Source organism: Vanellus vanellus (genome assembly GCF_965231255.1).
Source record: "Vanellus vanellus genome assembly, chromosome: 2".
In the NCBI taxonomy this organism is placed as follows: domain Eukaryota; kingdom Metazoa; phylum Chordata; class Aves; order Charadriiformes; family Charadriidae; genus Vanellus; species Vanellus vanellus.
The window spans coordinates 140,048,153-140,074,457 of NC_138906.1; positions in this window are offsets into that span (position 1 = coordinate 140,048,153).

A 26,305-nucleotide genomic window follows, 5' to 3' on the forward strand; every position below is an offset into this window, starting at 1 on the left:
TATTCAAAGCTGGGAGGAATTCTGCTTTCAGTTGCAATCATGCAGCTAAGTTTAGTCCAGGAGGGGATTTTAGGAATACAAATGGTTTTTAAAAGTGTGCTTCTAAAAGTGCCTTTTGTTGTTCCTTTCATTATTTTCCTGTGCTGGGAGATAAACTAGATGGGACATGTACCAGTTTTAGACAAAGACTAAAACCTGATGACATTTGGAAAAGATTTCTACAGAAACTTTGGCTCTCTGAAACTGTGTCTTAAAATTTGTGATCAAAGTAGGTGAGTTAACTTTTCTAAACTAACATTGTTTTCCATCAGTTAATTTAATCTCAAAAAGTTAATTTGCGGTCCTTTTATCTGACTTCTGTTTTATAAAAACCTTTTCTTTGTAACCGTGTGTAATGTATGATTTCAAGACTTAGCATAGGATAACTCAATTTCTATATCTCCAAAACCTGTCCATTCCCTTCAGAGAAAGCATACGGTTTTCTTCCTTTTCCCTTGCTGCTCCCAGAAAAGAACAGGACGGAACAAGCTGCATACAAAAATACATCTATTCTACTTTTTCTTTTATTTCCACCCGAAGATTTAAAACCCAGTGGGAACTTCACTTAGTAGGAATTACACTTCCAAGATTGTTCCCATAAGTTCTGGTATGTTGCTCTTAGACCGATGTAATCACAGGTTTCATGTACCCAAAGCTCTTGGATGTCAAAACACCTGAAAAGATCAGGTTTATTCTCAATGAAAGGCTGAGTACCTTATCACCTGAGGTTTAAATATTTGTGTAAAAAATGGTTAAACACATGGAAAGAGATGAGAAAATGGTTACCAACAGGCCTGTGTGGTCAGTGATTGGAATAACATTTAAAGACTGATTAGATAATAACTTTGGGAAATGAGATAGCTGGTCTGGTCACAGTGATATTTTGCTGTAATTGTGCTGGCATAAGGATGTGGGTAAGACAACCTGTGGGTTTAACATGAAATTTAGCCCAATTCTGTGTCAGGTTAGAACCAACAACTGCTGGCAGTGTGTGGAAATAGAAAGTGAGAAACATTTATCTTGTTCAGCCTTAGTGAATCTCAAAGTTCAATTTGATATTTGAATAAAGGTTACAGCTGTGCTTTAAATGATAGTGTATAAAATGAAGTTCACACTCAGGAACAATGTTTAAGAAGAAACATTTACTTTCATTTATGCCCTCTCTGGCTGCTTTATACAAAGATGCATCTAGAGTGCAATAAACCATAGTAATTTGATGCTTTCCAAGATTAAGAGAGGCCACAGGCAACAGAACAATTAAGGGAGAGTGTCTTGCCAGCAAGACCAGACTTGATGCAGAGGCGTTGGTCAAGTGTCACGCAGTTCTGTTGAAGTCGCAGGAGCAGAACCAGAACTAGAGCTCATACATTTTTATATTCTAGACTATTTTTATATTAACTTACTTCTGCTAAGATGGTTAAAATATAAAAATCTTTCTTAACTTCAGTGGATTTGTGTTTGTGTGTACACATTTCATGAATAAGTGTGCATATAATGCCTTTATAACTTTTTTCAGGGTACTATTTGTCCAAATTTTATTTGCAAGTCAATGATTCTTCTTAACGAGGCCAAGAATGACCTTTTCAAATAAATAAATTAACGTGGGGGAAAACAGCTATTGATTAGAACAATGCTGTGACATAGCTGTCAGGTATGAAATTTACTGTCACTTGATTGAGATGAAAAGAATTTTAATAGAAAATGTGTAGAACAAATGAAGATAAAGATTGATTAAATCTTTAGACTTGCAGAATGTGAAAACATATACATTTCACATGGTAGAAACAGATCAGTTGCCAGAGATATGGACGAGTTGATAATGAGGAAGCATCAATTGCCAAGAAAGGAAATCTGAATGCAGCTAGTGAATATCAGCATTCTACCTCCATTTGTTCAAGGCCAGCCTTTCAGGATGTGCTCCTGGGAATGGTCCTATTCTCCCCAATTTCAGTGAAACAGCCAATGGCTGCATGACTCACATCTTAGGAAGGAGTTCTTTGATCAAGAGGTTTGAGAGGTTTTTAGGAGATCAAAGTGGAAAAGCTTTAACCCATCTGTGTGATGTGCATTTTGAATCAAAATGCCCTAATTCTCCTTTTGATAACAAAAAGAAAAGGCAGGACAAAGTGAGGAGATGAAGAAAAAACAAAACAGGGAGCTTCGTATTTCTTGAAAGAATATTAACTTTCATAGTGACCACTTGTCATCAAAGAAGAATGCGATAAATCATTCCGTGGAAGGATTACATAAAGATGAAATTGCAGTGAGAATAAAGGCTTGACTTTCTTGGCTGCACAAATTCAAAAAAATTGGACAGTGAGGAGAATTGGTACAAGTATAGTCACAAATAAAACCTGTGATCTATTTGAAACTTGTTTCTGGACATCTGCCTTAATCTAATCACTTACTAATTCTATCTTGTTAATGTGTTTTTTAAACAGAGAGCAAAATTTGGATGCTTGGGAAATGCAATATACAAGTGAGGTTGAATTTGAAATATTCCCTGAAGATGTGTGTGGCAATGTGGAAGTCATAATTATTCCAAATAAAAATGATATAGTAGTTAGGCAATCCTAAACTTGGTTTCTTATTTGCAGCATCTTGCTAAAGAGAAATTTCAGTAACCTGCTAAAAATTGTGGTGTTGTTTTTTTTTTTAAAGAGGTTGAAGACGAATTATGTGAATTCAAAGTTCCTTCTTGCTATGACTAATAACAACCCAGTTAAAACTATGTGCTTTCTGAAGTGTAAACATTTGTTTCATAAAGACAGCTGATAATCCAGTTTATTTTTAATTCTGTATATGCATTTGCTTAGTGTCAATGAATGTATTCAGGAGCACTAGCATCTTAGATGCTATCTAGATGTAAAGACCAATGTAAATCTACAGTCCAAAGCCAGGAAACTGGTAGTTACAGTGCGAGGAAGCCACTGTCGTAACTCAAGAAGACCTTAATTTGAACGCAATGCATCTGCAAGAGTACTTGACAAAAAAGAAAATACAATAAAACATACCAATATGTACACGTAGATGTTTGAGGGCGGGATTTTTTCAAATAAAAGTAGCAGCTTCTGGAAATCGGTGGAACAGACTAGTGTTCGGCTCAAGTACACACTTTGCCAGTCCATTCGGAGAGGGGCTACTACTGACACGTGAATACTGACTAAAAAGTAGATGCAACTGAAAATCTCTGTTCTGCTTTTTAAATGGAGCGGCTCTGATGTTGCAGTCAGTGTTTGCTCAGCCACAAATGCTAATGCGGCACTAAATTATGTTAATTTAGTTTTGGGATTGTGGGCCAAACTATTATGTGCTAAATCCTGGCCTTTGTAGAAGCAGAAAAGTAAGCAAGCAAATGATGTGATGGAGAGCCCATCCACAGGCAGGCTGGTCCATAACCCTGCACTGCAATTCCTCCTTCCCTTCTAACACACCAGCAGACATTAGGGTCACTGCAAGTTTCAAAAGAAAAAAATTGGTGAGGGGGGAAGGAGACTCGACTCACGCTGCCATGTAAGTTATACTCTATTTAGTGAGGAGATATTTTCTTGAAAATCACCCCAACAATTTCTGCAGTGTTGCCATATTTTGTCAACTCATTTCAAGGACTTCAGCCTTGGTAGCCTGGTATTAGCCCAGATCCCTACATGTAAGGACTTGGTCGCTCCATAAAAATTTGATACACAGCCAGAGCCCTTGACAGGCGGTAGAGGGCAGGGGAAAATTTTGCCTGAAGATGCAAATAATGAAAGAAAATTTGAACATTGATACCTAATCACTTATTAGTGAATATTGTTTATCATTATACATAATATGAATGTAATATAATAAGTTGATAACTCTAGAGGTTTTGTACCAGAGTAGTACTTCCTTCGCTACAGCATTCTACTGTTTTCATAGGTGATCAGCATCTCTACTGATGCATAATACTAGATGGTCCTTGAACTGTGCTGTAAAACTGCAAGGATATTCATAGAATCTGGCTTTCATAAAGAAATGTTCTTCTGAACTCTGTGATAGATATATTCTTAAGTATGTGCATGTACAATACCTTAGAGCAAAATGAGAGACCATCAATAATATGAAGCTTATGACAATAAGATATTATCTGGCTGAAAATAAACTTTTGCATTCAAAGACAAAGTTAAAACAGACCCCAAACAGAATGTATTAACTGAGGAATCTGGATTCTATGCTCTATCTTTTTCCTAAATAAAGGCAACACCTGCTTGGGTTTTGTAGTTTTTATTCCATGTTGTGAAGTACAGGTGTTGAACTCACAGGGAAAAAAAAGGGTTTTCTCCAAACTACCTTTGATCAACAACATACGTGAGTTTACACCTTCTTATCTGAAACTTCTATGGTCTAACTCCCCTCTACAGTCTCTGGATACACAGTTTTATGCAAGTCCTCCATTTTACATAATGAATAATGTCCAAGTGCTATAGAAAACATGAACTATCCATAAGATGCAGCGTATATTCACAGACAGGAATACAATAAAAATAATAAAAGAGCCATGTAATTTGATTACGACGCAGTTTACATTTACGCTAAGGCCACGAAGCAAACTGTGAAGATGATACCTGCTTAAAAGGACCCAGGAGATCAGGCAAAACTTTGACAGGAGAAATCTGAAGTGTGCAGTCCAGTGAAGAATTAAACTACTGGGAGTAATAATATGGGCTGATGCACTCAATATAGCAGTAATGCCCTCCGAGAAGGGTAGGAAATAATTCAGTTCCTCTAGGCTGCACAGAAGCTAAATACAGTATGACAAGAAATAGTAGCAGTACTCATTATGTCTGATTGCTAATTACCCCTTTGAATGATTCAGTTATGCCTGCTACTAGATAATTAGTTTAGTAATTTATGGCTGCAGCACAAACTAGTATTTTAATTTTCACTGCACAGTTTTCACAACACCTACAGTTCAGATAATATCTCCCTTTTTATTCAATTTCAAATTGCTTTTTTGATAGCCAATGGAGAGGAAAAAACAAGTAATTCTTTCAATTTCATAGCATAGCTTTAATGTTAAATTATGTATTTTTATGTAATTTTATTCAAATGTAAACTATATAAATGTAGAAAACAACTTTACCTTAATGTGGTTTCTTTATAGATTTGGGAACTGATCCTGGAAACACTTGCACAGGAATATTTGCTGTAGTAAAGTTATTGTCTCTGCTCAGATTAGAATTAAGCTACCCCTGTGTATTGCTGTTGCCAAAATTAGCCCCTTGGGATAAAGTAAGTTTATTTTTTGCGTTGTTTTTGTAATTGCACAGATATTTCTGCACTCCCCGATTATTTTGCTTACAGGGGTTGATTCTTCTATGTAAGGAAGGTACAGACTGCAACCGGTGACATTTAGAGTGCTGCTTCTAGCATACAGCTTGGTGGGTTTTAAAAGGTTCAGCAGTTTTCAGGAATAGCTTTATATTTCTTATAAAATCAACTACTTCTTAGTTCACTCAAGCATGAAAGCTAATTCTAAAAGGTATTCAGAGATACATGTTTGGTAATTTGTGAGCTGTGTTGTTTTTTTAATGAAGCTATCACATGGTAATTTGGACTGGCAACAGAAGATATGTATCTGAGTACCACCGAGGATCAAGGTCATATTTTAATTATTTGTAAAATGTTTTAAACCTCAATCTCTCTTTGCTAGTTTAAACAAAATATTTTTATTTTGTCTTTATGTGACTTTGGGATTCATGGGACTGTTTCCTCCCTTCTCATGAGCAGACCTACCTGTGTTTGATTCACACCATCACTTATTATCCATAGGTTTATTTTGCTCAGATCTCAAAAAGTATAATAAGATCTTTCATACAGACAGGACAGAGTTTGAGCCTTCATTTTTGTCCCCTCTTTTTTTTTTTTTTTAAAATCTTTCTATACTCTTTTTCCCTGTGTCTTTGGAAAGACATACTCTGGTAGTGCCTCGGGACTAGTTAGAATGAGGCTATACTGTGTGCAGCAGTTCATAAAGTAAGAGGTAGTTTACCCAAACCACCTTCAATCTAAATAGACTAGATAAGTGTAAGATTTGTTTTTCGGTGTGGAAGGGGCAACAACTAAGTCATGAGGAAGCTGCGTGACTTCTCCAACTGGGTGTAACGCGACAGCAGCAAAGGTTGTGTGGGTAACGTGGCATGTGGAGAAAATGGAGGAAGGGAGCAAAGAGACAACCAAAAGAGCAAAGAAAGTCTACTCAAAACCACATAAAGCTTTGCATGGCTAAAATCACAGCTTTTTCTGAGATCTCCGCGATCTTTGGTTGCTGTTGCTCCCTCTCTTATTGTAGTCACCTTCACTGTAAGTAAACTGCTGCTGCTTCACTTCAGCAGACACAATTTTTCCTGCTTTTTCTCCTGTATATCTCCTTTCTCCAGTGACCATTTTTCTTTCCCTACCAAGAGAACTGGACTGAACCAAGCTAGTTTGTTCTTAAACTTCCTATTAATCTCCGTGATAAAAAGGAATGGGTGTATAGAGAAATGAAAGATGGCTCCGTAGGATGCACCTCTTCTCCTTTCAAAGGGCACAAAAATCTGTATGCTTCTCCTGGCCTTGGAGGAAATCGGCAAAGCTTTTCTTTTCCCCAGTGATGTTATATTTCAATGGCATTTTGTCATCCTTCAGAGACAGATTTCAGGAACAGCTCTCTCCTTTTGAGAAACAGCTTTCAGCACAGAGCCATGTTGGTTAACCTTCAGAGGCAAATCAGGAAAAACAACCTTGAACTTCACCTGTGAGGTCCTACTTCTCAGAGAGAGCACTGTTTTTTGAGTTCCCTTCCCACAATGCCCAAGGAACCAAACACAGGGCCATGGCAGAGCCTCAAGAACAGCCACAAAGCAGTCAGGACTGCTTAGTCAATGATATGTGCCCTGATGTGCTGTGTCCTGCAGCAATGAGGAAAGGAAAGGGAAGGGAAGGGAAGGGAAGGGAAGGGAAGGGAAGGGAAGGGAAGGGAAGGGAAGGGAAGGGAAGGCAAGGCAAGGCAAGGCAAGGCAAGGCAAGGCAAGGCAAGGCAAGGCAAGGCAAGGTGAGGGGTTTAGCCAGATGAATGAGAGCTGCGCAGTGCCTCTCGCCCCCGAGGCCAGAAGGCAGTCCTCGGCAACCTGTAATTTTAATATAGGTCTCACCAGCAATTCTTCAAGCATGAGGTAAAGCTGGTAAAAACATGCGCCCTTGCAAGATTTGTCAGTGAATTCTTTATTTTCTTGTGCACAGTGTATTCTTGGTTATGTTGGGATGCTTGTTCCCTTTAAGCCTTTGCTTCTCACCCCTGCTTCACCACAGCCAGTGTGTCCCATGAAGCTATGCTATTCTGTGTCTTGGCTTTTCTTATTGTGAGAAAAAAAAAAGTGGTTATAAACAAATGTATCCTATCTCATCTCAAGCTGGTTTTTGGTTTTGGCGTTTTTTTTTTGTTTGGTTGGTTTTGGTTTTTTTGTCTGGCCTTTTATCTGCTGTGTGAATCCCTTTCTTCACCTTTACTATATAATAGGAAAGTTCACTTGCTGTATCACATTTTTGTCTCACGAGGTTCAGTGCTTTGGGACAGGTGAAGAGCTTGGAAGCAGAAAGTAGTGAAACAAGGGGAGATTGGTGCTGAGAAATGGAGTGGTTAATGTTTGTTTATTTCATGTAAGAGACCAAATAATTTGAATGGAGACCTTGAGGTAACCTATGCAAATGAAAAACTTGATAGGAAAGTCTCATTGTTCAGCTTTCACATTCACATTTATCAATCTAAGAGGTGCATTAGCAGGCTATGATTTTGTCAGCATAAGACCATTTTTATTGAAAAATGTGTGCATTTGTTGGTTGTTTTCTATCGAGTTTAGCATTTCAGAGTTCACATTCTAAAGAAAGAAGAGGTCCGTACCAAACATTGGATTATGACAAGCTTCTTTGCAGAAGTAATTATGTGATTTTCTTGTTCAGGGACAGCAACTGAGATGCTTGGAATATCAAAGGAAACATAAAAGTGAGTTCAAAATCATTGCATTACCATTCCTAGCACATTAACACTGTTACTGACAAATCAGTTGGGACTAGCAGGCAAATATTTAGATTATCAAAATGAGTTTTTCCTTATGGGCAGTAGTGCAGATTGTTTGCAGGTACCGTATTACTGAGAAAAATATTTGACATTATGAGTTTATCAAGCTTGCTTTATTCATATTATTTTGTTTTCACTGCGACTCGATAACATAACGTCCGTGGCTTGTACTTGCAGCAAGCTTTCTGTCCTCTTCCTGATGTTTACCAGCACTGGATCAATGTTCTAAAGGGCAACTCTGACAGCGTTATTTCTGTGAACATCAAGCTCGTGTTTATTATAGAATGAAACTACGCCCTTTATAGCCAGCAGTCTAACTTTTGAAAAATGTATTCTCTGACCCATTTAATAAGTGGTTTCCTACACACACAATGTAGTGACTCTTCTCTCCATTACCAGTTACACAAAGAAGAGGCTGTTCCCTGTAAGGCAAGCTGTCTCAGCATCAGCTTGACCTTTCCAACTCTGTTTGGAGCGATGGCTTAAGTTCTTTCTACCTGGCAGAGATTTCCACTTCCAGGATCGTAACAACCTATCTGTCTGCTCTTTCCTTTAGCGCTCTGCTGTTAGCCGTGAATATTACATGAGAATACATGTATACACAAGTAGTCCAATTGGAATTTTCCTTGTTGGTGCCACATTGCCAGATGACAACACGTAAATAGCTTGTTGCATAACTACATCCACTGCATCTTTTCTGCAAAGGGGGGGAGAAGTTAAAGCAACTAGGCCAGTTCTGCATTCTGAGGATGCTGTGGGCAAAAGCAGCTTGGGAAACATAATATGGATAGATTTAGGTTGGATATTGTGGGAAAGTAATGGAAGACTGACAAGGAGGATTGTAAACACATTCAAGTGACTTGCAGCTGGGGTTTCAAAAAACACATTTATCATACTACTTGTTGTTTAGTCTTGCATACTTGACAAGTGGAAGATCTGTATTTAGGTAACATAGGCCTGTGATAGACACAGAGGCACTCCATCGAAAACGCTTGAGATTGCTGACCTGCTGTTGGAAAGATGAAAGCACAGTGGTAAACTACATCTGCTTGAATCCCTGATATACAGGCAAGAACATCAGGTTTGGTAACACACGAACCATACCAACACAGAGGAGGTCAGAGTAAAATACCAGAGAAATGGATAACTTTGTGCATATCAGACTCAATTCTGTCATTATAAGAAATAATCTGTAATAATTAGATTAGAAATCCCTCTAACTGGAGTAATAACAAGTCTTTGATTTGTCTGTACTTGTACAGATGCAAGAATTAATTATTACTCTGCAAGATATCTCTGTAGCCTAGAACTTATATGATTGTATGGTTTAGTATGCTGCCCTTGAGGCTTGGTTATAATTTGGATGCATGATTGACTATGTCTGTACTGTTATACTTGCCTTGCATACACCTCTGAGCGTGGGTTTTCTTCACGCTGCCAGTTTTGTGTGAACTCTGGATCATAGCTAGGTTGGTGTAGAAATAAGCACCACCTACCCCTTCATTTAAGCTAAGCACTCTCTTTGCTGCGTGCTCTCAGTGCCTTCTGACAGGGTACTATAGTGACTACTACAGCACAAAGGAATTGGTTGTTTTGTAATTTGTCTGCTTTTCTTATTCTAGAGTAGACACAAGAAAGCTTTCTCAAGACTGTGTTGCTTGTCTAATATAGGCATAGACTTTCAAGCAAAAGGGAGAACCTTTTTAGAATGTGGGATGGGATTTTTCTACTGCAGTTTTGTGCTGAAACTCATATATCATTTGTAAATCTTGGGTTTTGGAGTCGTGTGGCTCTGGGCCAGATTCAAAGGGTGGTCCTAAATCACTGATTGCTTCTAAAGAAAAATGTAAATTAAAGGAAAAAAAAACCGTAGTATGATACAGACAGGCTTCAAAATTCTGTTGTTTGTTCTTTTGCCATGCTTTTAGTAGGAGGTTGCATACTGATAGATACCAAAGCCGTTGGTTCTGAGCAACCTATGTTGAATTCCAAATTGTTTTATTTTTGGCAGTGGCCCAATCAGACAATCATTGCCAGGGATCGTGTAAAGTATCCTAAAAAATCTGCCAGCATACAGAAAACCTAGTTTGAGAATGTTTTCAGTTATTGTCTTGGGAGAAACCTTTGTATTGATATTCTGCTGTCTTTCCGCTATGGGAATAAAAGCCCTAATTTAATGGCCATTAAAATGTCTCCCATGAACTTTTAGTGCTGAGAAATTCTTTTCACAATCAGAAATTCCACCGAATTTCAATATCGTCCTGTCGAGTTTAGATGCAAACATAGTAGTGAAAGGTAAACACAACCAGTAAAGCGTTAAAGTGATCCTGGCTTGTCATACGGCTACTGGAGCAAGAGGGAGAAACAAGCCCGGGATCAGAGGGGAGGGCGTGACTTTCTGTCCTGGCTGACCAGAGCTCCAAAAGCCTCTGGGGACCATTGCCATGTGTTTTACGGTTGACTTGCCTTTGTTTTGTGGATAATAAACAAGCCCTGAGGAGAGGGCTCTAAAAGGATTACAGCTTGGAGCCTTGCGCTGCTTCTCTTGCTGTTGTGAGTACTCACCATCATGCAGCAGCGGCACCAGAACTGCCTTTGTGGCCCTATTCGGCACACGGAGAGCTTCTCACCCCAGTGGCTAATCAGGGAGTAGGGAAGACCAATTAAGCTGAAGGATCAGGGCCTGAGGAGGAATTGGGTCAGAAATAAGGATAACAGAGATGCAAGAAAAAATGTCTGTGTTCTGTGTAAACCTGCAGAACAGGGATGCTTCAACCTCAGAGGCCTAAGATGCGCACTTACAGCTCTTCAAAACTAAACTAATGTATGCAACCCTCTTTGTTCAGGTAAACTGTTCCCTCCATGATCTCAAAAGACTGCATTTGGAATACTTTGCTCCATAACATGCTGAAAATAATTGGAAAGAGCTGATGACAGGACAGCTTCTGAGATCTGGTCTACTGAGACATTTTTGGTGTCACCAGGGGGTAATGGACCCATCCAGCCTTTCATGCTGTCTCAGCTCTTCTTGGGAATCAGACAGGTCTGGTTTAGTGAGTGTTTCAGGATCGTGTAAAAAGCAATGAAAAGAAACGTGAAATTAATTGGTGGTGTTGTTACATCCATAACAGAATATACTTTCTGCATATCATGTAATCTCTGAGTGATAACAGAGATGCTTTTAACATTGATTCAAAGATTTTATTTTCTAAGCACAGCTCTTAAGGACATTTGTTTTTCAATGTCAATTACTCTAAGAATGTAAAATGGAATGATAATTCCTTTATATGATGAATATTTCAAACTTGCGTTTGTTCAACCCACATTATTCTTCACTATATTTTTACTTGTAGCACTCTCTCTGCAATATTCATTTAATTTAGATCAGTGAATACAAATTATTTATGATTTCAAATAAAATCTCTTAGTAAGTCAGTCTGTCAGCACACCAGTCTTTTGGAAAAAAATTAAAGGTTCAGTGGAAAGAGAATCTACATTTATCTTTATTAGATCTTTATTGCACACAGTTTATGGCCAGTGATATTCGTGTATGTGTGTCTGTATCTGTGTGTGAGAGAGAGCAAGAAAAACTACTGTGCAATGACATTTTGTTAAAAGCATTTAAAAATTCAAAAAGGAAGACATAGTTTTGAATTTAACTAAACCAGAATTATTTTAAATTACTAGGAATTAGAGTTAATTCATTAAAAGCATATTTTGATCTCACATTTGATTTTGGGGAATAGAACTGTTTGTTCCCTCTTTGTCTACATTGTGGAATGTAGCAAAAGGAGACCGCTGGCAAAAAATTGGAAGTAATGTAAAAAATAAAGACAGAAAAAGGGCAGTAACGTCACTATTTATTTTATTTCATGCTAAGGGTTCTGTAGGCAAGTAATAGTATAAAGGAACTTCAACCAGAAGTAAAAGATCACCTAGTCTGCAGAAAGGGTGCCAATCACATGGAACAAATCTGGACAAAAGTTAGGGAGTTAACACTAAATTTAAAATACTTGTCCTCGGACGCCCAAGTGGAGAATGTGCTCCCAGCTGCAGTCTGTTGAGGGACTGGGAGCATCCAGGGTACAGGTTTTACATCACGTGCTGTGGATATGTCTGTGCTTGGTATGATCCTATGCCCTGGATGCTCATCTTAAATATGGTGGTTCTAGAAAGCCAAAGCCTGTACCACCTTAGTTTTAAGTTTCTTTTTATGCAACAATTGCAGTGCCCATTCTTTCATTTGGAAAGGATTTAATGACTCAGAGTAGAACCATTTAAACTCTATTTTATGGAGTAAATGGTTCTCTCTCCATGATTTTGTAATCTGGACAGAAGAAACCAACCTGCTGAAATATGGATATCGTAGAATCATAGAACGGTTTAGGTTTGAAGGGACCTTAAAGATTATCTAGTTCCACTCCCCCTGCCATGGGCAGTGACACCTTCAACTAGACCAGGTTGCTCAAAGCCCCATCCGGCCTGGCCTTAAACACTTCCAACAATGGGGTATCCACAACTTCCCTGGGCAACGTGTTCCAGTGCCTCACCACCCTCAGAGTGAAAAATTTCTTCCTGATATCTAATTTAAATCTAACCTTTTCTAGCTTGAAGCCATTACCCCTTGTCCTGTCACTACATGCCCTTGCAAAATGTCCCTCTTCAGCTTTTGTGTAGGCCCCCTTTAAGTACTGCTTAAGCTGCTATAAGGTCTCCCTAGGGTCTTTTCTTCTCCAGTCTGGACAACCCCAACTCTCTCAGCTTGTCATCATAGGAGAGGTGCTCCAGCCCTCTCATCATCTTCATGGCCCTCCTCTGGACCTGCTCCAACAAGCCCATGTCCTTCTTGTGCTGAGGACTCCAAAGCTGGATGCAGTACTCCAGGTGTGGTCTCACCAGAGCGGAGTAGAGGGGTAGAATCACCTCCCTCGACTTGCTGGCCATGCTTCTGTTGATGCAGCCCAGGATGCAGTTGGCTTTCTGGGAAGTGAGGGCACATTGCTGGCTCATGTTGAGCTTCTCATCAACCAACACCCCCAAATCCTTCTCCTCAGGGCTGGTCTTAATCCATTCTCCACCCAGCCTGTATTAGTGCTTGGGATTGTTGTGCAGGTGCAGGACCTTTCATTTGGCCTGGTTGAACTTCATGAGTTGTGCACGAGCCTACTTCCTAAACCTGTCCAGGTCCCTCTGGATGGCATCCCTTCCCTCTAGTGTGTCAGTCGCGCCACACAGCTTGGTGTAATCGCAAACATGGTGAGGGCTCACTCAATCACACTGTCAATGCCCTCAGTGATGCCCTTCACCCGAGCTCATTGTACTAAGACAAGCAGGGCAAAGCTGAGTCTTTTCTGTTGCCAACTTCCAGTCTAGTAGATTTCCATTCTGAAACATGTTAGAATACTGTTGTTAGATACTTTCTATTTAATCATCAGCAAATAATTTAATGTCTGAAGACTCCTGTGAATGGACACTTTTTTTGTCTGATCTGATTGATGGTCAGTGTCTCTGCCACCCAATTTCCATTGGCATAATGTTCTGATATAGGTCTGAGGATTGCTCTGAGATCGTGATTGGATTTTAAATGGTAATATCTCTCCACAGCCTTCAGGCAAAGAGTTTGAATGGCTACTTCTTTCCATGAGTTTTCAATTAGCGATGCAGAGTAGGATGATGGGATCTGAGCCGTGTTTTTACATGCTTTGTTCTTTCATTCATACATTAGAAGAAAATGCTATCCCTTTCAAAGATGACATAGAAAAAATAAATTTGTTGATCAAATGTATCTCTACAAGAAAGCAGAATTTTGCCTGTGTAGGTGCATGTCATCTTATGCATCTTTTACTTCTGAAGCTCCGAAAAGAGCAGAGTTTAATTTCTGCAAATATATTCCCAAAGTAAAGACATGACAACAGCTTTCCTATTAGAAAAATTCACACATTTATATTCATCTCAAAATATTGATATAAAGTGTCTGAAAAATGTAGGCACAACATTATTTGTAGCAAAGCTCTACTTTGGACATTGATCACCGCATATTAACTGCCAGTTTCTAACGTAATAATGATGGGACATTTTCAATGTAAACTTAAACAAACCAGCCTGGAATTTAACTGATGGCTTTAAGATGAACACTGTATAAAAATAGATACATGGAATAAAATGTTAATTGATTATTTCTAGTAGAGTTATAGCTCGTATTTAAGAGTTGTTCACCTACATCACCTCTCCTCATAAGAGAGTTTTAAGTTATAGATCTTCTAATTCTGTGGTTTTGTCTTAATTTAATGCAGGATTTCAGGCAGAACTTGCTCTGCTCATTGTTTTTGGATGCAATTCTTTGGGCATTAAATCAAAAGTATTTCAGACTTTGTCAGAGTCAAAGACATTTTCAGTTAATACTTCTAACATTGCAAGCTTTTCTAATTTTCAAATATACCTTCTGATTAATTTTTGTATGCATTTATACATATATATTACAAAAGGGGGCACACACCTGTGCGCATGACTTACTGCACTAGAAATTCACTAGAATTTAACCTTCTATTCAAAACAAGTCAACAGGAAAAGAAAAACACAACTACCTTCATTCTATGTGCAGGAAAACCAACCTCGAACACGTGCCCTTGTGACCCAATACAGAATGTAAATAAAATAAAAAAGTTCTAAAATACTCCTGGAGATTTTAAGACAATTTATAATTTCTGTGTTTTGACTTCTGATATTTTGACTATTTTGTGGTGACTTTGCTATTTTAACTGTATCATGTTGAGGCAGGATTCAGGAGAAAATGGTTAAGTCTGGATGAGTTACTTTGAAGATTATTGTTATTTCCAGCTGAATACAAAGATTTCTTTGAAGTTAATTTTAAAGTGTATATTAAATTAGTAGCAAATGTATGTATTTATGTTAGTAGTGAAATAGAATATTTTCCTCCCCTATCATGTTTATATAAACTTGTTCTGGTGAGCTCAAAGGTGGTATTCTAGTTAACGCTACAGTTGGAGCAATAGCCCTACTACTCAAGTACTTTGTCGATCATTGAGGTTGCACAACATGACATTGTCCTGTTTGGACAGGTACATTGCACAAAATGTCAACCTGGAGCTTGGGTTGCATCTTGTTCCGTTCAAGTTTATAAACAGCTGAGTCTTCCTGAGTGGAGTAATTTTCTTTATATCTCAGTTCTTCTTAGCAGGACCTGTTTGGGGGCATCATCTTTACCAAAACTAAAGTAAAATATGTCAAATACTAACCCTCAGTCACAATTGCCATTTTGTCACTGTTTTCTTTTCCCTAGTGGCTCAGATATGATGGTAATGAGTTTTACTCTTTTTTACAGGACTTTCTTTTGTTCCAATTAACCCTTCTCCAAGGCATCTAACTTGTTAAAAGGTATGAACGTAGAGAATCAATAACAGTCTTTGAAATAGGTTGTACCACTAGTTATGGGAACTCCAGAGATACTGATATATAACCATTTTTCTCCCTTTCCTACATTGGAAAAAGAATTTATTCCACTGACTGCATGTGTAGATATTGTTCTGAATGAATTAAAGAAAAATTATGTCCAATGCACTTAACTCTGTGCCCTTAATTGGAAAATGAACATGGATTGTCTTTGAGCTAAATAGGTTATGAAAAACTCCCATTTGAAAGCAAAGCTTTTAATGACAATTGCTGTAATTTTTATTTTCAAATTAATTTCACAGTTTATTCATACGGATTATACATTTCTACTTTGAACTTCTGAATATCTCTCTCTTTTCTGCTTCTGGGCCAAACAAACCTAAATATCTTAAAATAAAAGTCCAAATAGTCCACATTTATAAATTAAATGTATCAAAGGTATAGATCCATCCTACGATTTAGAGTACATAGGCTTAAAAATAATTGTGTTCTTATCTGCTGGGTGGTCTTCTTTTATGGAATTTGACAATAATGAAATCAGTTGACCCCTGTAAACCTTATAGATATATCTGAGAAGGTGATATCACTCTTTATAGAAACACAGTCTGAAGCTTGGAACAGACCAGTTTTTATACAGAAGAGAAATTAACAGTCGAAGTATCCGGCAAACATAGGTTGCAAAAACCCTGTTGGTTGTAGTATTTTAGTGTGTGTGTGTATATATATATTTCACTAAATGTATATATTTAATATATATATTTAGTGTGTATGTATGTCACCAAATTTCATTGGTTATAGTTTTTTAGTTACAGTAATTTAGGAAACCTTCTTTACTTTGGAAAATACCTTTGGAAAAGGCAATATTTTAGCATGGCAGCTCTAAAGACTTCATAATACCAGGACACATATTTTTATGGGAATAGGACTGCATGCTTGCATCTACCCACCTGGTCTGGTGACCCAGGTGAAGCTCCACTATGTAGCTGCACTGGAGGGAAAGCAAGGTGCTAAAAAGGCAAAATTCTTTTCCTTCTCTGCCACATGTTCACGGTTCTCTCCTCTTAGCAGTTTTTCTGTGATTTGTCTAAGCGATTCAGGTAAATAAATTGGCAGTTTTCTGGTTCACCCCATGGGACCGACACTATTCTTATGCTCAAAGAAAGGTATTTTTCTTCTGAGTTCACCTGTCCTTCGGGACAATCCGAGTTATCTATCTCATATTGCTTTTGACTCTTCCAGGCATTTTTTGAGCGTGCGTATCAACACATGGCTGCTTTGGAAAGCCATCTCTATGTTCAGTCTAGAGACAAAGGTAATGCTGCTCTGACAGAAGGTAACCGACAGGGCTGTCTACGGCACTGAGCAGTGTCTCGTGGCTCACTGGTGCTCCCTAGCTCTCTTGCCAAACATGCAGAGCTTGATGGGAGTCTGGTACATGGTTCAGAATCAGAACTGCTGTGGCCATGCAATAAATATGAGCATGACTAGAGAAAGCATTCATCAAAACATGAGCTTTCGTCCCTCTTTTTGAAACAGTAGTTAAAATCCCTCTTTTCTTGACGTGTTTGTACTGTTACATTTTGAAGTGTGATGGTGGTTCTGAAGTAGTCCATATGATTCTTGCAGAATCAATATATATTCTATATAGATTATATATATATAATATATATATAGGATTATATATAATCCTATATAGAAAGAAGAATGTATAGCAAATTCTGCTGAAGATGAGCAATGTATCTCAGAAACCTCAGGGCCTCTGCAGGGATCAGAGTTAGTGAGATGCCACCATGCCAGCTACCAGAGAGACTGTGAAAAAAACAGTGGAAAAGCAAAGTTTTTTCATATGAAAGGAAAAATATCTTAGTCACACCAATGGATGAAAACAGATGAAGATAACCTTATAGTTCCAACATGTTCTTTTTATAAATTAATGAGAATTATCAATTAAACAAAGATTTGGATTTTTAAAAATGAGGTAGCTGAGAAATATGAAAAGTGAGTTGATTTTATTTTCTTTGCCTTTCAAAATCAATTTTCATAATGATTGTCACATGTAAATTCAAGTTAATACTATGTGACTCTAAAACAACAGTGCTGCAAAATCTCTGTCCTATCACTGGAGACATGTATCAGCAGAATTGGACAGGTAGTTATTTGAAGATAAGGGAAATAAGTGATGATCTGCTGTGTTTATTTCAGATGACTCTGGAAAGTTTTTCCTTTTGATGTGTGTGTATTCGTAGTGGTGCTGGGAAACTTTACTCTTTTAGGGTCAGTATTTTGCAACTTAAATTACAAGAAAGAAAAAAGCTCTTCAGAGGTTTAACTCACTTTCCTGAAGTTAATAGATATTCTAAATAATAATGTGTATTTTGGGATGAGGAGTATGAAGAGGGAAGTGTTGAGCTAGCAAGAGAGATTAAAGGGGAAAAAAAAAAAAGAAAAAAGAAATGGAAAAGTATTTCTTTCTCCACAGGCTGTTAGAGAAGCAGGGAGTGATGGAGTGGGTGTTCAAGAAAAGCATCAAACTGGCAGAACAGAAGCTAATCAGCCAGGAAGGAGAAGATTATGGATGATTAGGGACCTAGGCAAAAGCTGCTTATGTTGCTGGGGAAGGGGGCTAGAGAGCAGATGTGGCCTATAAATGGCCACTTCTTTAACCCTCCTATTTGACGCAAAGCAGCAAGGCTGTGGGTGCACTGGATAGGAGAGCAAGTCACGATGGCGGGAGCGTGAAATGGCTACAGGAGAGAAGGGAGCTGGGTGCTGCTGGAAGGAGTGGAGGTGGGGGATGCTCCAGGCCTGTGTGGGGTGGGGAGCTGCTTTGAGTAGCATTCTGCAAAAAAGCAGCATCTCTAGCCGAGCTGTCTGTCTTGCGTGCGGCAGAGCCGCGCAAAGGCGGCCTGGTGACAGTTTCTCTCTCGGAGGAAGGAAATGCAGAGGAGGTTGCAAATCTTGGAGGGAGATTCCTCCCTGTCCCACCTACTCTGCTAACAGTGGGTGTATCAAACCAGACTCCGTGTCTTGCACCATACTTCTCTGCTTTGCTGCGGCTTCATCTTTTCTTTCTCAGGACAGCAGCAGCAAGGTCTGTCCCTGAGGCAGAAAGGTTCAACGTTGCCTTGATCTGCGTCTTGTGGAATGAAAGGGTGGGGGGAAAAACAGATTTGGTGCAAGACATAGAATGGGAAAGGGTTGAAAAGGGAGCTGTAAGGCTGGAGGCAGAATCGTAGACAAATGAGCAATAGCCCTATTTTGTGATTCAGAAGAAATGTACGCTTCAGGGGGAACAATTTCACTCTTAGGTTAAATATTGCACTCTTTTCCTTAAATCCTTCAAATGAAAGTCCAATTATACTATTTGCTTTGAAAGTTCAGGAGAAAACTGATAAACGTATTTTACTTCATGATTCTATATCATCTCCAGGAGTTACATGTATGGTTCAGTGTGCTGTGACCTCAGTTACAGGCTGCTGGTCAGAAAACAACAGAAATTATTAACAATTATGAGATACTGACATCTGTTTCTTAAATATTCTGTAAAAAGATGAATCAAGTGTGTTAATATAATAATCTTTTTGCTGTCTCATGCCTTTAAAAAAACATTCCTTTGTGTCTTCATTGTAAGCAAGGCTAACTTACTGCTGAAAAACCTGATTTTGGCCCTTGATATTCTCCTTCCTCCTTTCTCAACAAAATTAACCTAGGCTTAAAGATTTCAATGGAACTTTATATCATTTTTAAACCTTGCTTATTACAGTTTTAGATCAAGTTGAAAATGAAGGCAACAGCACAGCTGTTGTGAGTGGGCACAAGTGAAAGTACTCATTCAACACAGCTATCAGCAAAAGAAATAAGGAATGAGGTAAAGTCAAAATTTTTCTATAGTTCACAATTCTGTTGTAAAATCAAATGTTTATGTTTTTTTTTTTCTGAAATTATAAGACGCTAGTATGCCTATTTAATGTAAATTATGTTCCTGGCATGTTCCTCATTTTTTCCCAGTAACTCTTCAAATCTTTGTTTCCTTTGATCTTTTTATGGTATATCAGCAATATTACAATGAATCACAGTTCTCACCAATCATCTCACCTTTGGCTTGTGTTCAACAGCTTGCTTTTCCAAGTCTGAAAGTTATTTCATCGTCTTTTTCTTTGCTTCTAATTCAACACACATTGTGTATAATTGCAGGGTAGAGCGATGATTACTCTCCAAAGAATTACAATCAAACTTGGCTTGTTAGTGTATAAAGCTCTGGCTGTTAATCACAATCATTTAAGCAGTAGCTAACCTTCACTAAAACACAGATGGCACGTTGTTAGCATTTCGAGCTACCCAACTCAGACATTGTTGATGTATCCCAGAGAGGACTTTGTTATGCTTTTCAGTACTGCTTCTCTTCTGTGACGCTGAACAGTATCTGCTGAGTTTGATACCCTCTCCGACACTTAGGATGAACACGTGAATACTGTACAGCTGTAGCAGCTCATGCAAATAAAAATGCATAATTTTTTTTCCACTGAAAATGAAGAATTTAACTCTACAACCCAGAATGAATACAAAAGGAAGCCTGTGAAAGAATAAAACAACAATATAAACATGAAGATTGATTAAAACTAGTAAGTAAGTTAAAATACATGCGTATTTGACTTAAGAAAACCTTGAAAAGCTTGCTCAGTAATGGTAATTTGAGAAGGTCCCATGTTTACTGACTGAGAGTCCTAAGGTCTGGTGATTTTCCACAAACCATAAAATAAATAGATAACTGTTTTTTCAAGTGCTACTGACCTAAATAAAACTCAAATACTCTATATCAAAGAGTAGAACAAATCATACCATCAGTGCCAAGCCCCTAAGCAAGGATTTTTAATAAGAATGATGAAATGCTTGATGCAATACGACAATCCACTTTATAAAATCCTGTATTCCTTCAAAAACATGTGTTTTGCAAAGGTTTAAAATAGTCACATGCAGAAAAATTGAATTCTTACACTGTAGAAAAGGATTCTTTAAAAGGCCAGGATACAGTGATGTGGGCAAAAGAGAGAGGACAAAGATTCTTGCTGCTGCACAGACTCAGTACATCTTCGTCTGTCGCACTGTCTCTTTCCAAAAGCCTCCCCATCCGTAAAATAAAGATTAAAAATGCCTTATTTAGAAGATATCTTTGGGAATTGAGTTACAGTTCTGAAAAAAATCTAGTATTTTAGATAAACACTGGCAGATGGAAAAAATACAGTTCTTGAATGAAGTATTTATTATTTACTGGAAGCAACTGTGGATTACTCTTCACAAGTATGCATCAGGTTAAGAGCTCAGAGTTCTGGGTACGTGTATTCCAGTGCTGCCAGAGTATGTGAGCATTTGCACCTTGTACCTCCCAGGGTGCTGTGAAAGGGGCACACTTCACCGAGGAGCACAATCGTGGAGACACCCCCACCTGAAGACTCAGTCAGGTGGTAGGTCATGGCAGGAGAACTTTTGTTTGTGAAATGGGTAAGGCTTGTCTCCTTACCTGGTGGATAGGTTGTTGTTGTTTTGTTTACATAGATGCCATTCCACGGTGAAATATGGGCTTATCAAATCAGAATTTCAGAAAAAGATATGTATGATTCCTATATTCTTTTTGACACATATTTTGATAAGAGACCACTAGTCTCTGCCCGTGCCCAGTTTCCTTCTACCATGTGCATCTTTTGTGTACCCTTCCCTAGAGACTACTGCTTAGTTTGAGCGAGCAAAGAGATTTGAACTGGCATCTAGACCTAGATGTATCTTTTTGTCATTGTGCAGACACATTTTCTAGCAGGTGGCATCACTGCTACAAGAATGGGAGAAATTTAAATTATCGTGATTAACTCCTTTAGCACTTACAATTTCAGACACATCATTCACTTAGCACAAAATGTAGTGAAGCCTAAGGTAAATTGGATTTCCAGAGCAGTCATTCTGTGTTCTTATTAGCCATTCTCCAAAATATTGTTCAAAACAATGAAATTCTTTACCAAGTTTTAATTAAAGTATTTTATAAAGACCTATTTAAGTCTTTTTTTTTTTTTTTTACAAAGATTTCAAGATCAGATGCCATCTTCCACTGCTCTTTCATCTTTGAGTTTTGGATAAATGTGAATTGTCTGTAGTGAACTTTGTATGGACGAACACTGAATGAAATGCTTGCCAGCTCTGCAATTAGGTAGTTACTGGGGTTTGCTACATAGACACAAAGACTCGTTCTCTTTTTGTTCTGAAGTGTTATGTGTGCAGCAAAAAATCACATTTACTGAGAAGCTGTGGTTCCTGGTCTTATATTGTATGATTCTTTAATGGCAGTGGAATAGGTAAAAAAGTTGTCACAGAGGGCTTACTGACGAAATCCGCATTCCAGCCTTGTTACTTTTTTGAGACTTTTGTCTCAATACAGTGGCACAGTGCAATGCACATAAACATCCTTCTGTTGTTTCCCAGAGCTGGTATGCTCTCGGATTATTCTTTATAGCACTGAGAATCAGAAGTACACCTTCATTTCATTTCAAATAAGGTGTAGTACCCACATCGTTGTCTACAAAGAAAATACTCCGTGACACATATAGCTGCTTTTCCACTTGCAATAAGCATGTCGTTTCTCTGCTGTGCTCAATGTTCACCTCGATGTCTTTAATCTGAAATGAAGGGTAATTGGAATATAATATAATTGCAATCCAGCACCCTCATACCACCCCGGACAAAGGTATGGCTTGTCTTACCTCAGCAATCAGGGAATTGAAATTTTGAGACAAATTCTGACCTTCTTGCAACATGGATTTCTGCATCAAACACCTTGAAATTGAGTTTATTTGTACAGCAGCAAGTTTAATGTCAAGTGCTCGAATGAAAATTGAATTAATTTGTTGCTTTCATTAATTGACCTCCTTTAATTTTCAAACTTTACATGTTTGTTTAATCTTAATACCTTTTGATTTATTCATGAAATGTTGCTCTTCTGTGCTTTGTAATAATCTCTGTCTATTCAAGCATTTTCAATACGATATTCTCCATCCCAAGTTTTTAATGAGGTTTCTTATGTATGTGTTTTTTAAATAAAAATCTTGGAGGTTTTTTTATATTCATTAACTGAATATTAGAAACCATGCCTGGTTAGGAAAATCTCATCAATTTAAGGTTCCAGAATAGGTCACCAAGTGTCATTCCAATAAAAATGAAATTTGCATGCAATGCTTCATTTGCAAGGAGTGCTTGTTTATCTTTTCTGGCATTTATTACACTGCTCAAGCAACTGAAATAATCTGCATATTATGCAAACCAGTCCTTTTCCCAGGAAAGTTTTCAGGCTTTTTATATTAAGAAATAAATAAATGCAAAGGCTCTTTGTAAGATAGCATGAGAAAAGAATTGGGTCTTGTCACAAGAAATTCTTGTTCCTGTCATTGCAGGCCACTAACCTATTTTGGGAAATTAAGGGTTCTGATATTATGGGTTATATCATAGAAATGTTTTATTGTAACTAGGCGTAGCAGCATGAGGGATTGCTATATTTGCTTCCTGGCTAATTGGATTATTACTCGTTCTACCAGTGTAACCACAAAGATGACTAAACGAATTTGAGCTTTAGAAAATGGAGATTTGACAATGAAATGAGTTCTTAGCCAAAGAGAATTTCAGTAGAAAAGGTTAGATCAGCTGAGAAAAGAAAGCTAACAGTACCTGTAACTTTACAATCAAGAGCATGAAGATATTGAAGGACAAAAACATTGTTTGCAGCAAATTGTTGAAAATCACTGTCTATAAACATATAAAAGTCTCTTTTTAGTCTTGATTTGGGGTTATTTTTTGAAAAAGCTTTTCCTACCAGGTAAAATTATTGGCTTTAGCTTTGTTAAAAAACAAAACAAAACAAAACAAAAACAAAACAAAACAAAAAAAAAAAAAAAACAAACCCAAACCCCAAGCCTATCAGAAGTGAGTAAACTGTTCTCAAATTACATGTTTTGATGTGAACATTTAGGTGGTGGAAAACATTTTGGGCAAGCGTTCTGGAGTCAGGCTCCTTTTTGTACAGTACTTGCTGCAGAATCCTTTCTACATGAGAACTGTGAGTCATGGTGGCAAGTCTTATATAACGGAATGAAACTTTGCAAAGGAACAGAGCTTTACTAAGCAAAACATACACATTTTAACAAAATGCACAGTTCACATGGCTTTAATTACAGCCTGGGAAAGAACAACATTCTTGAAGTGGAACTTTAACAAATACTGAAAAACTCATTGTCATTCTCTTACTTCGTCCATTTATTCTCCCTGACTTCTCTACGGAGTGGGAGAGTCCCCTCCAGAGGGCAACTGGGAACATTAGAACCGAGCTTCTGATCCGAGCTGCCCTCAGAACTGGGTAAGGAGCTCAGGGAGACCAGCTAGATGTGTAAGGTGCAGATGTGTAGGAAGGAAGAGCAGGCATATTTCTGATTCTTGTGGTATTACAGCAGAGACTGAATGGAAATTATTCCCTCCTGGTGCTCCACACTCCTCAAGCTAACGGGTCCATTTGTCAGAACAGGTGCTACTTGCTTGGATTTTGTCAGAGCAACCCATCACTCAGAGGTACATGGTTGGCAGATCAATGGCTGTCTATTTCATGAAACCATCTTTTTTTAAGAGCTTTTACATGATTGAAAGCACAAATTGCACTTTGAAAATAACAAACTGCAAAGTTATCGTCTGTCACTGTTGTGCCATCCGCCATTGCTTCAACTGTTATAACTTCTCCTTGTGTCTTATCTGAAATGAGATCATAAATTCTCCAAGGATGGATTTGTCTCTTAAAATAGCACTCGTACAGCGATTAGCACTTTGGGGTGCTGAACTTTAATGGAGTTTTCTGATCTTGACATAACATAGCAAATAATCACCGAAGTATGGAAAATAGATCCAGAAGGGATTTGGAGACCGTATAATCTGTACCCTGCCCTGAAACAAGGTTAAAATATATGTGTCAAGAATAATATTGACATATGTCCAACTTGAAAGACCTCCAGCGATGGAGATCCCACAGCCTCACAAGACAGATATATTCAGGGGCTTTAGTGTACATTTACATTGTTTTTACTATGCACATTTTGCTACTGTTTTTACCTGCATTCATTGCGGTAATTTAACTAATCATTTTTTGTCCTTTCCATCAGGGATATGGAGAGTACATTATTTCCTTTTATAGCAGAAACCTTTTATGTATTTGAAGTCAGACTGTCTTCCCACTTGGTGGTCTTCATTTGACTGTGAATCAGCAAATAGCAAATAACAAAAGCACAATGCTTAAAAAATATAAAAAATAAAAAAGGCAAAAAAAGCCTGTTAGGAGAGGTAAAGAAGACCAGGCAAGGAAGTATAAAGATGGCAGATGAGACAGAAATTTTCCTTCTGACCCAGCAATCTCCAGAGCCACAAACTGTGTGGGTAATTGTTTCACTTGCCCGGCTACAATAGAAGGTGCCTGACAGTGCTTTGTGGACTACAGAGGATATCACGGGCACGGTCTCAAGGGCTTTAGAACTAATGTGGATGTTTCCACTTCATTACTTTCAATGGGCCACAGTCTTATCTGTCTGCATTAATGAATGGTTCCCCCTCTGGAAGACATGCTACCGGTTATATTCTAATGATGACATAATTAGAAAGCAGAAATAGATCTCGGTGAGAGGACTGCCTGTGGCCATGACCCACGGGTTCCTTGGTTTGACTGTGCACAAATCTAGGATTACTGAAGCACAGAAAGATGTATGGTGTTAGAGAAAGTGTCAGAGCGATAAAAATGATTATCTGTATTTTTTTTTGAATTCACTCTTGTGTTGCAGTTTTGGAAGGAATACAAATTTTTGGATTTTTCAACAACATTTTCATTTTAAAATGATGTCTGGAATGTAGGTTGCAGATCAGCGCAGCAAGCTACGTCAGTAGCTCTAGCATTAGAAATATCTCTGACTTATTCCAAATTATATTTAAAAGAGCAATTTTATTAAAATATTTTAATAATAGAAAAATAATTAATTACAGTGTAGTATAAAGATGAGTGGGTGGGTTTTCTGGGATTAAAGTTATGACTAGAAAGGCAGCATCTCTGGATAGTGAAAATGGAGCTGAAAGCGAAGTCTTGGTTTGAGTAGGGCTTATCAATAAGCATCAGAATAGTGCTGTGATTGTAGAACAAATCAGATAACAGGAGTAATGTGTCAAATATCTTCTACATTGGTTGTTAAGAATTTGACTAGCAAGAAAGCAAGCATAAGGCAATCGTACAGACCACGCCATATCTCCTGTCTTTTTGTTTGCATGGCTGTGCCAACTTGCTCTCAGTCATTACTGTTTACAAAATAGTAAACCCCAAACCAGAAAATGTGCTCAACGCAATGCTAAACCTTGAGATGCAAATGCCCTGCTGTGTGGTATCATCTTACTTTCATACGTAGCAGATCATAATTCATAAATTAGCTCAGATGATATGTATCCATATTCTAGTTTTCTTTAATGCAGTAATCCAATAGCAATTTAACTGACACTGTGGGAAGTCTAAAATATGCTAATTCAGTAAACTAGCCAGGTCTTTGACTCTGAGGTTATTTTTTATTATTATTTCTGTTATGGTAACAAGTTTCATATACTTGCACTTAGACATGCCTGAAACAAGTTAGTCTTTCTTTGGCTCAGACACTTTGACTTTTCTGCTCTGTATGGGAGTAAGTGGGCTGTATTTCTCCAGTCTTTCTGAGTGCCAGTAACCAAGGA